The 12,973-nt window shown below is 42.8% G+C and overlaps 1 long non-coding RNA gene across 1 annotated transcript in view; it reads right to left on the bottom strand.

Moving 5' to 3' along the window:
* Positions 1-12,973, bottom strand: part of LOC134555061 (uncharacterized) — a 110,362-nt gene that overhangs the window by 16,339 nt on the left and 81,050 nt on the right. The window lies entirely within an intron of this gene.

The following is a 12,973-nucleotide window of genomic DNA, read 5'->3' on the forward strand; positions in this document are numbered from 1 at the left end:
AGCTGCAAGCATTACACAAGCCAATATAATTTCAAGACAAGTAGTTGTTATGCTAACAAGAATGACTGAGATGCTTCACTTCCCCCAGCATCCTGTCCTTCAGCTACTCTTCCCTATTTCCCTCCCTGGAAGAACCTCTTGTTCTCAGGGCTCTGGAATGAACACAGCATATAAAGTGTACTAACATTTCAGTGACTGTATCCACGCCAGAGAGTCCATCTGAAGCAGTTACGGTGAAGTAAACCCATAATCTTGGCTATAAGTAAGGACTGCAGACACCCCTGTCATTGGGATGAAATTCGGGACTCAAACCTGCCCCACTATTCCGTGTTCACTCCTTTTGTCCCAGGCCTTCTCTGTTCTGTTTTGCTTCTCAGTTGGTGTGTAAGACACTGCCTGCACTGGATATTCCCAGATGCAGATCTCACAATAAAATGCGTTCAGCCTGTGATCAAAACACAAGTTTGGTTTGTTGGGAGTCCAGTCACAAGCCAAACTCTGTTTAGTTCCCTGGAGCTGGGTAACTAATGCAGGCACAGCTTTAAGGTGCCAGTCCTCTCCTCCCCGGTTCCAGCACCTCTGCCAATTCCAGCGTCCCAGTGCTCTGCTCACAGCAGTCTCCTCGGGATTCCCCAGGTGCCCCCTCCCTCTCTGCACCTTCCCCTGAGTGTGGAGCCTGTGGGCTGGCAGAACACTGAGTGCCAGCAGCCATCCTGCACTCTGCACTGCTGCTGGCAGTGCTTCTGCAGGACACAACGGGTACCCCTTTCTGAGCCCAGGGGAAAAGAGGGAGGAGAGGAAAAACATTTATAGAGCATGGAAAACTTCTGGTTTGTAACTCCATTGTTAGAGCAGCATTTCCCAAGGGGCAGAAATAAGTGCTGCTTTCCTCCAGAAATGAGGGGGGGGGTTCTTTGTATGTAGTTCCTCCTACATGTGCCCACCTTGTACTGAGCACTTTGAGGCCACCAGTTCATTGTCAGCATGCAGTAGGGATTCTGAAAGCCACCAACCACTTTCCTAAGGAAGCGCACTTTTAATTTTCGCTGCACTGCTCTCAAAAGATGGGATTCAAGGGACGTTTTGCTTGTCACCGAGGAAGGAGGTACCAGGACTGACACATCCCCAGGCACCGGGTAACAAACACCCTCATGGGCTAACCTGCTGGAAGCAGATGAGCTGGAACAGCACTCTGATCACTTTGCAATGCTTTTAATATTGCTATTATTTGTACATGTGCAGCATTTACTTGAATTCCATCCTTGCTTCTGGAATGAAAGGTTTTTATTTTTCCTGTGAAATCAGTATGATCCCAACCTGCTCATGTCCCCCTGCTTGTCTAACCTGAGGGACGAAAAGAGATAAACTCCCCATATTTTTCACATGTGTCTCTTTTTCCCCTGTAGACAGATTTTCCATTGTAGTTAGGTCTCCCTGAATGAATAAAAGATCCCCTGACCACCTTCAGCCCAGCAGTCCTCATTCCCACACTGCCTCCCTGGCAGCAAGACTCCAACCTTGCTTACTCAAGAGCCAAACTGTTTTGTCAAGCTGTGTGAATCGCCCACTGTGGTGCCTGAAGATCCTGATACCTAAAGGCAGGATAAAACAGGGATTAGTAGCAAAACACTGAAGAATTAAAGCAGCACATACAGAAGAGCTTACAAAGCACTCAAAACCTTAAGAGTGCCAACAGAGCAGGTTCCACCCACAAAGTCAACAACCTTAACTGCAGTGGCCAAAGGCTTCTCCCTCTGATCTGTGCTTTGGCAACAGCATTTCCTTGTTTAGAAAATGGTTATTTTTTCAAAATTCTCATCCTTAAATTTGTGTGCTCTGAGAACAGATGGCAAACCATGTGTCATAAAAGAAAACAAGACTTTGAGACAGAGATTAGAAAACAAGATTTCTCCTTCAAAACCAGGAATCACCCACTGGACTCCTGAAACCACTGCACTGCAATCTCTTGTTACAGGAGCCTCAAGGAAACCAGCTCCTCCTGAGACCTACAGTAACGAAGGAGATAATCAAAAGTATTTGAAAGACCTCAGCCACCTCTCTGTCACTGCTTACTGCTTCTGTAGTGCTGTCTCTGAGTTTTGGAGACATTGCTTTCAATACCCCGATCTCTGAAGGCGCAGCATGCGTTACTCCAACAAGGGAGCCACACTGGCAGCGTGTTAGACCTCTGTGAACTCCTAACATGCAGATTGCTGTGTTTGGGGGGATGAATTAGTCCGGTATCCATTTATAACAAGAACAGATCAGAATGACTTATTTGGATAAATCTTCTGTGCATGAGACTGTATCTGGACTAATAATATGAGCTTCTGTAATTTTGTTATATCTGACTGAAAAAACCCAGAAACATTTTAAGACTTAGATAAATTAATTATCTAATCCAGTTGAACTTTCTTCTTCCAATTATTTCCTATACTGAGAGAGTGGACTTTTATAATAGAATTGGATGTAATGAAGTTTGTAAAATGAGAAATTGAAATGAATTAAAACCATTGATTTTTCCTCTACAGATGGATTTTCTCTTGACATCCCTTTCACTTGTTTCACTATCATTGCAGGATCACTAAATACTACATTCAGAAGGCACCTAGCATCTCCAAAGCCAAAGAAATTGTTTTTTGTACTAACTTTGCAGTACACTGCAATGTTACTAACCCTAACCCAAACTAGCACTTTTATTCATCTATTGTGATGCACACTGTTGGAGGAGGGAGTCTGGACATAGACTGAGTGAATGAATCTGTCCGTATGTTCTGGCCACATCCACTTATTTTCATGTTAATTAGACTACAAAGAATAACCACATCTATGGTACATTTATGGTTAAAATATGGTATGACTTTACAGTTTTTAATATGCATGTTTTAACTATGTTTTATTCTGTACCAGAATTTTGCACTTGAAGCTGATTTGTTGTCCAGAGTATGAGGTACAATTTAAAACTCTTCTCTCAGCCTTTTACTGTATGATCTTGGCAAAGTCACTCGCTTGGCCTGAGACTTACTATAAAGCGACACGAGTGATGTAATTAAAAAATGTACGTAATTCACTTCTTGTAAAGCCATTCAAAATTGATGTAAAGGCTCAGGCAAAGCTGGTTTTACCACTGCAACCAGTTTTATTTTACTCCACGTGTCAGCACCTTCAAAGGCAAGTTTCATTTTTCCTGCCTCCATACAGGACGCTGTTTTGCTCTCCACAGTTCCTTGTGAGAGTTTGCATCCACCCCACCATTGCTGGGATGACTAAACTGTTCCCTACTGTAACTGAGCACCAGGAAATCTTATCATCACCATGCTTGTTTTTCTGACTCTCCCCATAATGAAATTTAGTCGGTACCCTGTTTCACACCCACACAAACAACAGAAGAGAAGAATGCCACAGAGAACTTATTTCAGCTGAAGAACGACAACAGACACCAAAACCCTTGGGTGAAATCCCTCACAAGATGACACACAGGCACAAAGAATGACTGACAGGGCTGCACACGGGTGATTCACTCATGGCTGGAGAACAAGGGAAACGCTCTTGCAGTTAAAAGTAAGTTCTGAGCAAGACAGGAGAATAAACTGCAATAAAAATATTGAACTCTGGCTGTTTTGAAGAAGGGAAAAGAGAGCAGAGGAAGATGGCAGGAAGTCAAAGTACTTAGTGTTTAGAAAGAGATTAACATTTCTTCAGTGTTTAACAAGTAAATGTTGTATTTGTTAAAGATTCCATACAATCAACACTCCAGTCAGTTACTTTTATTTCCTTTAGCTAAGTAAGGCACACAAAAAGCCAGGCTGTGCCACCTCTTGAAAAGCAAACCAGGACACAATACAGTGGAGTAAATTTTACAGGTAACCCGTGTCACTCGTGACACACTGCACCTGGCAGCCCCTATTCCAGGTCCAAGGCACCATTCTCTACCTGTCATTCCAACCTAAATTACAGGAGAAGCTGAGTAACATTCAGCAGGAGAAATAAATGACATTACTGGGAAAGTTGACAGTACAGCTACAGGAAGTACCTCAGGCAAAACTACCCCACCTGAACGTCACTGTGCACTGACACAATATTTTACCCTGTTCTAATACACGGTACTGATCAGCCCATAAACATTCAGGACCCAGAGAAGCACTAACAATAGCACTAAGACAGAATGTTAAGCTGATCATGCAGAGCAGCATAATCTGAAAAACCCACTGTCAGGGCTCTGCAGAGGGAGCATTCCACTGAGGGGGAATTCCACTGCGAGGGAACTCTCCTCTGGCAGAGAGCATGAATTACCCCTTCCACCCTCGACAGCTCCTGGCACTCCTGGAGCAACTGAAAGGTATTTGGTATGAATAAGAATCACAACCTGCATCTGATAGAGATTCTGCTAGGAAATCATGTTCTGCTGTCCTAGGTACTGGGACACACTATTTTCTCTTTTGCTGCTGCTGGGATGTCAGGACGGTCTAGCGTGAATATGAGACACACACTGGCTTCTTCATAGAAAAGAGGAACAAATTTAATTTTCTGCTTCAGAAAACAGAATTGCTGGTTTGGAAAGCCAGATAATACCTGTCTTCTCTATGGAGGGAAACACTGAAACAGCATCTTGTAAAGGAAAGCTCTCATATGCCAGCAGCCCTTAACAAGCTGAATTTGGGTGGTACACACAAGAGAAGGTAGAGAAAGTACTGAAAACAGATTTATAACTCTGTAGAAAGACTTTTACTTTTTTGCAGAAATATTTATGTATTTATTTATTCTGTTCTGCATTGATACAGTACTTGCAGCTGAGAACTCTTCCGCAGAAGTTTGACTGACTACAACAAATAATTAATAAAGCAATTTGTATGTTGACGCTATGATTAAAAAACCACAGACTATTACCATGTTTTGAATTATTATGAAACAAAAAAGATGTTTTCTTGCACTATTTCTCACACTCAAAGTGCAAGACAATTCCAAACTGTCTTTGTAAGCACAGAATTTTAATGAGAAATCTAATATAAACCAATAACCTAAGCAAGTACAGGAATCAACACTACAAATTCTGTTGGTGCCAGTCTAACAGAAAACAACAAGAAAAACCTGTGTTGTCTTTACCTCAGTGGGAACTGGAAAAGATGGCTGTGAAGCATACCAACTCCTCTTATCCAGTTTCCAAGCTCCAGGCAAGACCTGCCCACTGTAATACCAGGGGCTTTCACAGCCTTGAGACTGCAGAGTACCAGGCACAGCTCTCCTCTGCTGGTTTGCACTGACAACCACACCACTCTGTGTTCTCAAAGCTGTCCCACAGTGAGTGGAAACAAACAAACCAACACCATGACAAGGGATGACTTTTAATCTTTATGGAGTGTGCTCTTATTTAAATTCCTTTCCTCTGTGAGCCTGTAAATACATACATTTTACTGTGGAAAGTGGAGCAGCTTCCACAGATAAGCATATTAGATGGAAGGCGCAGCCAACGGAAGCATAGGTTGCAAGGATTATAAAATAGTGATTTTTGCAAGGCTTGTAAATGGACTATACTCAGGAACTTTGCATAAGAAAAGAGAAGTACTATTCTAGAACTACCCAACTACAGGCAACCTGTAACTACCCTCTACTAAAAGCCATGTCCTGGGCCCAGTATTTTTATGTTATTTATTGAATAAAGACTGAATATAGAAATAGCAGCACAAGCAGTCTGGCAAAATGAAAGGTGTTCTACAGATTTCAGGAGGTGACTTCAGACAGCAGAAGAAAAGACCCAACACTCAAGTGTCTGACACCCAGTGGGAACAGAACCCTAATGTAGCCTTGCACGTTTCCTGTGGATGAGTGCTTGAGTTGTCTTGTTGAGGTGACTCCTCACTCACCAGCATCTCTTCAGAAACATTCCAGGGAAAACAAGATTTTTTTATAACTTTTTGAATCAATTACCCTTTAATTTGAAGAAAGTCAGCAGGTCAAATAAGTGTCAACCTCACCTCTTTTTTAAGAAAGGAAATGGAATTAATTTGCTTCTGGTTACATACTTCCATGACTACAGCTCCTTATATACACACACCACTTATTTCCTTAATAAAACAAGTCTTAGCAGAGGCATTTTTTCCCCAGTACTCAGAGTGAAATACTCAGCACTACTGATGTTCTGCTGTGACCTTATGTAATTACAAATTGGAATGGCCAGCTATTCAGCTACATCAAACCAAGAGATTTCTGTGTTCTTTAGAAACAAAAGCAGATTGTCAAGATGTTGCTGAATTTTTACTGCACTCTGTAGTTAAGAACGAAATTTCATAACCGTAAGTGCAACTGAAATTTCTAAGGCGGTAAAGCAGCACAGAAATCAGAGCCTCTTACTGTATATTCAGATCAGCTCATTTGGGAAAACGTCCTTCTGAAACATTTAAACCTAAAGAAATCTAAAAGCCAAATTACTTGGAAAGCTTGTAGTGTTTGAGAACAGATTAATATAGCTCAGAACGAATACATTAGCAATGAAGTCACAGAATGCTTGCATCAGGTCTTCCTGCAACATTTCATGGTATATTAAATAATTGGTAGCACAGAGCAAAGCAGACACGTATTTGCAGAAAGCCAGAAATAATGCAAATAATAACATGTGCATTTTAAAAGTTCAATGGATTGTGGGAGCACCACCCTCTAAACACAGCACATTCAATGTACCTCAAACCCAGGAAATAAAAAACAGAAATCCAAGGCATGAAGTGAAAACCATGACTCATTAACCCCCAAGAGCAGCCTGTATGTTGTGAGTCCTCACAAAACTCAAGAGTTAGAAGGGAAGAAAACAAACAAAAGCCCCAAACACAACATCCCTCACCCCCTGGCAAACCACAAGGAACTCAAGAGCTGGACTGCACATAACAATGGAGGGAAGCTCTGCAGGGAATGGCTGGGCAGCTGCTGAGGAAGGCAGGAACATGCAAAGTAAGGCATGAAGCTGCAGGGAGAAGAGTGAAAAGGAACTGCAGGAAAAAAGAGCAGGCATTAGAAAGAGGACAGACAGACTTCTGGGCCATTGATTAAAGACCTAAATAGGAACATGAGTAACAGAGGATGAACATCAGTGACATGACTCAGGAAAAGAATTCCATTCCTTCTCATTCCATTAGAGAAAGCAGCCCTTCCAAAGAAAGACCAGAAGGAATTGAAAAGTTGAAATAAAACACTACTGTCTGGGATGAGAAGGAACAATTACTCAAGTGTTAGCCCTGAGCAGACTGCCCATCTAAAATTTCAGCCTGGTGGCTCTTGGTACACCTGAAGAATACTCCTGCAGTGGAACTCCCTGCAGTACCTGAGTGCTCCCTTCCCAGCGCCCCACCAAGCCCCAAGGAATGAGGTGGGTGCCAGTTCAAAGCCCTGGCAGTGCCGACCCCAGGCTGAGTAGCAGTCAATGGCAGGCCCTGCCAGGCGTCCCTGGCTCCTGCTCCTTCCCTCACCACTGGGAGCCCACTGCTCTCCCCTTGCAGCCCCCACAGAGGGGGAGGGTCCTTCTGGGCTGCCTCGGACACAGCACTGCATCAGCAACGATGCAGCGGAGCAGGGCAGCTCAGCTGAAGGGCAGCACCCCAAACAACGCTGGCAGTGGGTGGCAGATGTCATTTTGGAGAAGTGTTCTTGGGACTGTGTTCATCTTTCAGCTGGCAATAAAGGTCTCTCCTGCAGCCACCTTTGCTTTAAATGCTTCCTTGGTTCTGCCATTTAGCGTCCAGCCTGAGCATTCAATGCAACCACAAAATTTCACCTGAATTTGAACCCCCCACACACGCAGACACAGTGGTAGCTGTCACTCTGGCTTCCCAACAAAGGGTCCTAATTAATCATTTTGCCAGTATGAAATGCATTGCATAATTGCTCAGAAATCAAGCTTCATTAACACTGGCATTAACTATTGAAAATTGGCAGAAATACCGTTAGAAGATAAAGCATCATTTAAATTAAATGCTTCATTTGTCTTTTTTCCCATCAAAATTAATGCATAGGAAATGGGCATACCAGACTTCAGAAATAAAACTTCTTGTTGGTGAGGAAAAGAGTGAAAATGAATTTTCCACTGAATAAAACTCAAATTACATTTATTTTGTTACATGTAATTTTAGAAGCAGAAATACACACTTGACCCACTAGTTTCCAACATAAATGTAGGCACTTCTGAAAGACATTTCAGTTGTTCTCAAGATTAGACTAGATGTCTAACTTTGGATATATGTATTTGAAAAGCTCTACTTGCATTTATTATAGCATGATTCAATATTTAGAAAAGTATTTTGCTGTAACCTTGCCAAGTGACAGGTCCAAAATAAACAAAGTGAGGGGTTATTTTTCAGCATATATTGTTGGAACTCACTGCCTCAAATTGGAGTAGTAACAGAAAGTGTAAGTGGGTTAAAAAGGAGAAATTCTAATGGGGAATGGATCGTCTCACAGATTAAAAGGCTGGGTGTGCAAATTCCGCATTCAGAAGTAACTTCTTTCAGGGATATCTTCCCACTTTCCAGCAAAAAATCCCACTCCACGTGTCCTGCCCCTGCACAAATTCCCTGTGAATTTGCTGCTGCAAGTTTCACAAGCAGTGAGCCCCATAACCCTGTCTGAAGTCAGAGCTAAATGTGGAAGTTTGCAGGATTAAACAGCAATGTCCAGCAACGACAGTCAGGCTAAGCTGTGCTGGGAGAAGGCAAAGCCACTGGGAATTGCATCCCCCAAATCTTTGGACCCTCAAGAATCTTGTCTCATGCTCTTACAGGAGCGCAGCTGCTGGTGCTGTGTCCCCTGGGTGTCCCCAGGACACTGCTCAGGGTCAGCCAGGAACTGACATTTTGCTTTGCAGTTGCACAGGCTCCCCGGCTTGGTTTCGTGTGTTTTTTCCTACAGCAGGAGAAAGGGAGGGATTTGCTAGGAAATTACCTACAATATTCATAGGCAATGCATGTGAAACCAAGTAGATGCAATGTCAGTAAATGCTAATTATACTGGAGGCTCTTAAAATCTTCGTAAAAAAATCAGTATCCAAACCAAATAAATATCAAATTACTACATCAGTAAGTTCACCTCAGTGTTGTTTCAATTAAATGAAATTTATCCAATCAAAGGATTAATACCATGAGTAATCAAGCTTTTAAACACAAATGGTAACAATAAGCTAACTCTGTTGGCTGGTTATTTATTCAGCTAAAGAATTTGATTTGTCTTGGTCGTAACTCATCTTAGGAGCCTATTAAATATCCGAAAACTGAAGGAAAATCTAAGTCACAGTATCAAAAGCAGCTCCTCTCATGTAACATAGATTTCTCTCTGGCCCAACATTCTTCCTCTCCCAGCAGAAGACAAAAGGTATTAAAAGTAATCCCTAAAAAGCAAGATTGTTATAACCTTTGTGCCTTCTAATGGCAGGACATGCCTTGATGGGAACTTGTATGTTACTTCTCCACAGGCACTTTTCCCTCCGCAGTCTGAAGGCAGCTTTGAACTCTGGTGACTCCTGCATTTCCCTCACACTCAAGTGCTGGTGCTCACACACACGTGACCATGGACTCACAGCACACAGCTGGTAACCAAGAAAGGGCTGGACTCGCTCTGCCTGTTTGCATTTCTCACTTTAAACAAAATAACTATGAAATAGAAATGGCACAAAACCTCTTCCTGAACCACTGACCCCTCACAGGCTGCTGGCCTGGGAGCACAATCTGGGGTTATCAAACACACCCTCCTGGCAGAGAGCTTTCTGATCCAAGTGTTGGGGACACAGGTCAAATCCTCGGGAAGGAAATGCCTAAGCATCATCACTACTCCCACCTAAGGCTGCTGTGCTTTGAAAGACTATGAAGTTTATCACTGTCCCTTTAAGATGTTTTTCACAACTACAGAGGGCGACAGGGGAATTTTTGTGTTGTCAAAGCCAGCTTACTCTCAATGACACCACAGAACTTGTGTCCAGGCTGGCCATTGTGTTTCTCAGCTGTCTCCAAAGCACATTCATCAGTGTCTCTTTTTTCTTTATTGTTAATTTTTGGCCATTAAACAGAGGAAAGTGGATAGCTCATGCTGTTCAACTATCTGTTGAAAAAGCTATCAAAACAAAAATAACATGGAAAATACAACTAGTGCCTGAAAATATGCAACTTCCACCTTAGAATCTCTAGCCATTAGTAGAGACATCCATGAAAATTATTCCTGTCACGGCCACTTTAAAGCAAAATCCAAAACAATAAACTATTTTTAACAAGCTTCCCAAAAGGTCTGAATAGGTATGGTATAAAATGAGCATTTAAAAAAATCCTCTAACCATGTATTTATGTCATGGGAGCTACTCTGGTTTATGTCACATCAAATTAAAAAAGAAATACCAAATAATTAAAGTGGTTTCCTCTAGTGATATGAAGTTGGCAGCTCTGTGAATAGAAAAAACAACCATGGATCTCCTTTCTGTAGCACTAAAATACTGTCTGCAGTGTGTCTTGTAGGTTTCATATCAACAAAACCACTAACAATGGACTAATATTTGAATAATTACCTCCCTTCCTGCCTATTCAGAGGAAGGGGGAGCTTCTACATCAGCAACTTCAACATCAGCTTCACAGAAAGGCAAACTGTTCCTTGAGGCTCAGCCAAGCCCAAAGTATAACCCCATGGCTTTGTCTGTTTTTATAAAAATATACCATCAGTGAGAATAGAGGGAAAAAAAAAGAAAAGGCAATTTTGGAACTAACATCCAGTATTAAATACAAGCCATGGAAGCTCTGTTTCATCTGGTCTCTCTCACTGAGTTGAGTACAGGAAGTGTAAGATTGTAAGTCACTAATTCTTGGTGGATTTCAGGAGAGCACTTCAGAGTTCACAAGACAGAGCTGACTTCTCAAACTCAGTCACTGAGGCCTCCAGTCCCAGCTCCGAGTTCTGCAGACAGATGTGAACTACAGATCAATGACTGCCAAGTCCCAAAGGACACAAACCAGATGAGAAACATTCACAGAAAAAAGGTGAAACCATGAAGATGCATCTCCATGCCCTTAATACACCATAAATATCAGAACCGAAACCCAAAGTCTAATACACAGTCACATGGCAAAGGGATAAGTAAAAAATAACAGATACAGGACAGGAGGTGTGAAGTGGGAGTGACTGGTCAAGCAGATCTAGGAGGCTGGAATTCTGGAGGGTTTAAGACAGTTTAACAGTAAATATAAGGACACAGGTCTCCTCCTTCCCAGCAGTTCTGAACACTAAGGTACCCTGGATCCATCCACATTTCACCAACTGCTCTATCCAAGCAATGAGACATATTTGTAAGTAGGAAAGCATTCACTTGAAATTTGTTTGACAATGTGATCTGAACTTTCTCCGGAACACGCCAAGGACACTGGAACCATATGGTAACAAGCTGGCTGTGTACATCTGCTGACTTCTGTGTGTCAAGTGTTCCAAATAGTGTCTTTGTGTCTCATCATCATACACAAGATCAACGTAAACAAACAATTCAGCTGGTGTAACACCACCCGTCAGAGACCCAAAGCTGCCCAATGCAGAGTTGCTATATCGCTTCTGCTTTTCATTAAGTGTATCTCCACTGCAAGGACTCGTTTACATATTACTCTATAAATACATATGCAGTGTCTAATTTCATATAATTATCTTGCAGTCAGTTCGACATTGACACTGGTCAGTATGGGATAATAAACACAGGTTTGCAGATTCATATGCAGCCAGAGGCAAAGGACTTGCTGGCATAGTAAAGGTCACAGGCCAAACCAATCAGTTTTTTGAAAACTGCATAATAAAACAAGCCAAGAAGGAATCACCAAGCACAAAGAGATCTTTCACATATGTGGCTTAGCATCCAAAATGGAACAAGAATCTGTATTTCACAAGAAATGTTCCCATTCTTAGAGGGCAGCACACCGGTTACCAGCTGTAACTCACTAACGTCACTTACTGTCTAAACAATGACATCAGTTGCATGAGCCAGGAAGACTGGCTGCAAAACCACCTTAACATGGAAGGAGCTGGAGTTACAGGAATTCTTACTCACAGAGATGCTGATCTACACCAGGGGACGTCTTCATGCCCTGTCATCTTATGCATGTAAGAACTGAAGCTTCTTGAAGCAAGGAGCTGACAAAAAGGCAGGACCCTAAGTCAGCAACATTCATTTTTTGATATAAAGAGATTAAAACCATGCAGTTGTAAACATCCTGCAGGCCGCAAGAGACAAACCAATCTCCTTTTTGCAAACAGGGATTTTGGACGAAAACTGCTACCCCAAACATCAGTTTTTTCACATAAAAACATCTCCAATGTTTTCCCACTTTCTGTTCTTGCTAGAATGTGGAAAAACTATAAAAGTTCCTCTTGAGTTTTAGGACTTGAATGTTTCAGTGCTGAGCCTCCCATAGGACTCTCCCAAAAGCATTCCCTAAGATGGGAGCAGGCCAAGGCTCAGAGGATCTGAAGATGCTGGTGCTGCAGTTTCCCCGGAGGCCCTGTCCCAGCCTGGCGTGCCCTGCGTTCCAAGGCTGCAATGCTGGCCCTGGCAGAGGCAGCACGGCTGGCAGGGCACCCCCAGGGACACCCCCAGGGACACCCCCAGGGGCACAGTGCCTGAGCTCCGGCCAGCGCCACTGAGAGCCCCTGCGACTGCAGGCCTGCCCTCACACAGGAATAAACCCAGCAAACTTCAAATCATTCACCCTGAATGCAAAACCCAGCAACTGCCCTCAGCTGCAGGGAGAAACACAGCCCCGAACAAACCAACCCCCAGCTCACACAGCAGCTGAAATGAACGCGTGGGGCGTTCTCTGCCCGTCTGAGGATCACATGATGCACACGGGTGGAGGCTCAGAAGCGGTGCTGAGCATCCAGGTGAAATGAAAAACCATGGAATCAACAGTTCTGGCATGCACGTTCTGAAAGGATGACACACATACAAACAAGAACTTGAAAGAAAATTTCTGAGGACAAT

This window comes from Prinia subflava, chromosome 9, assembly GCF_021018805.1.
Source record: "Prinia subflava isolate CZ2003 ecotype Zambia chromosome 9, Cam_Psub_1.2, whole genome shotgun sequence".
Lineage (NCBI taxonomy): Eukaryota > Metazoa > Chordata > Aves > Passeriformes > Cisticolidae > Prinia > Prinia subflava.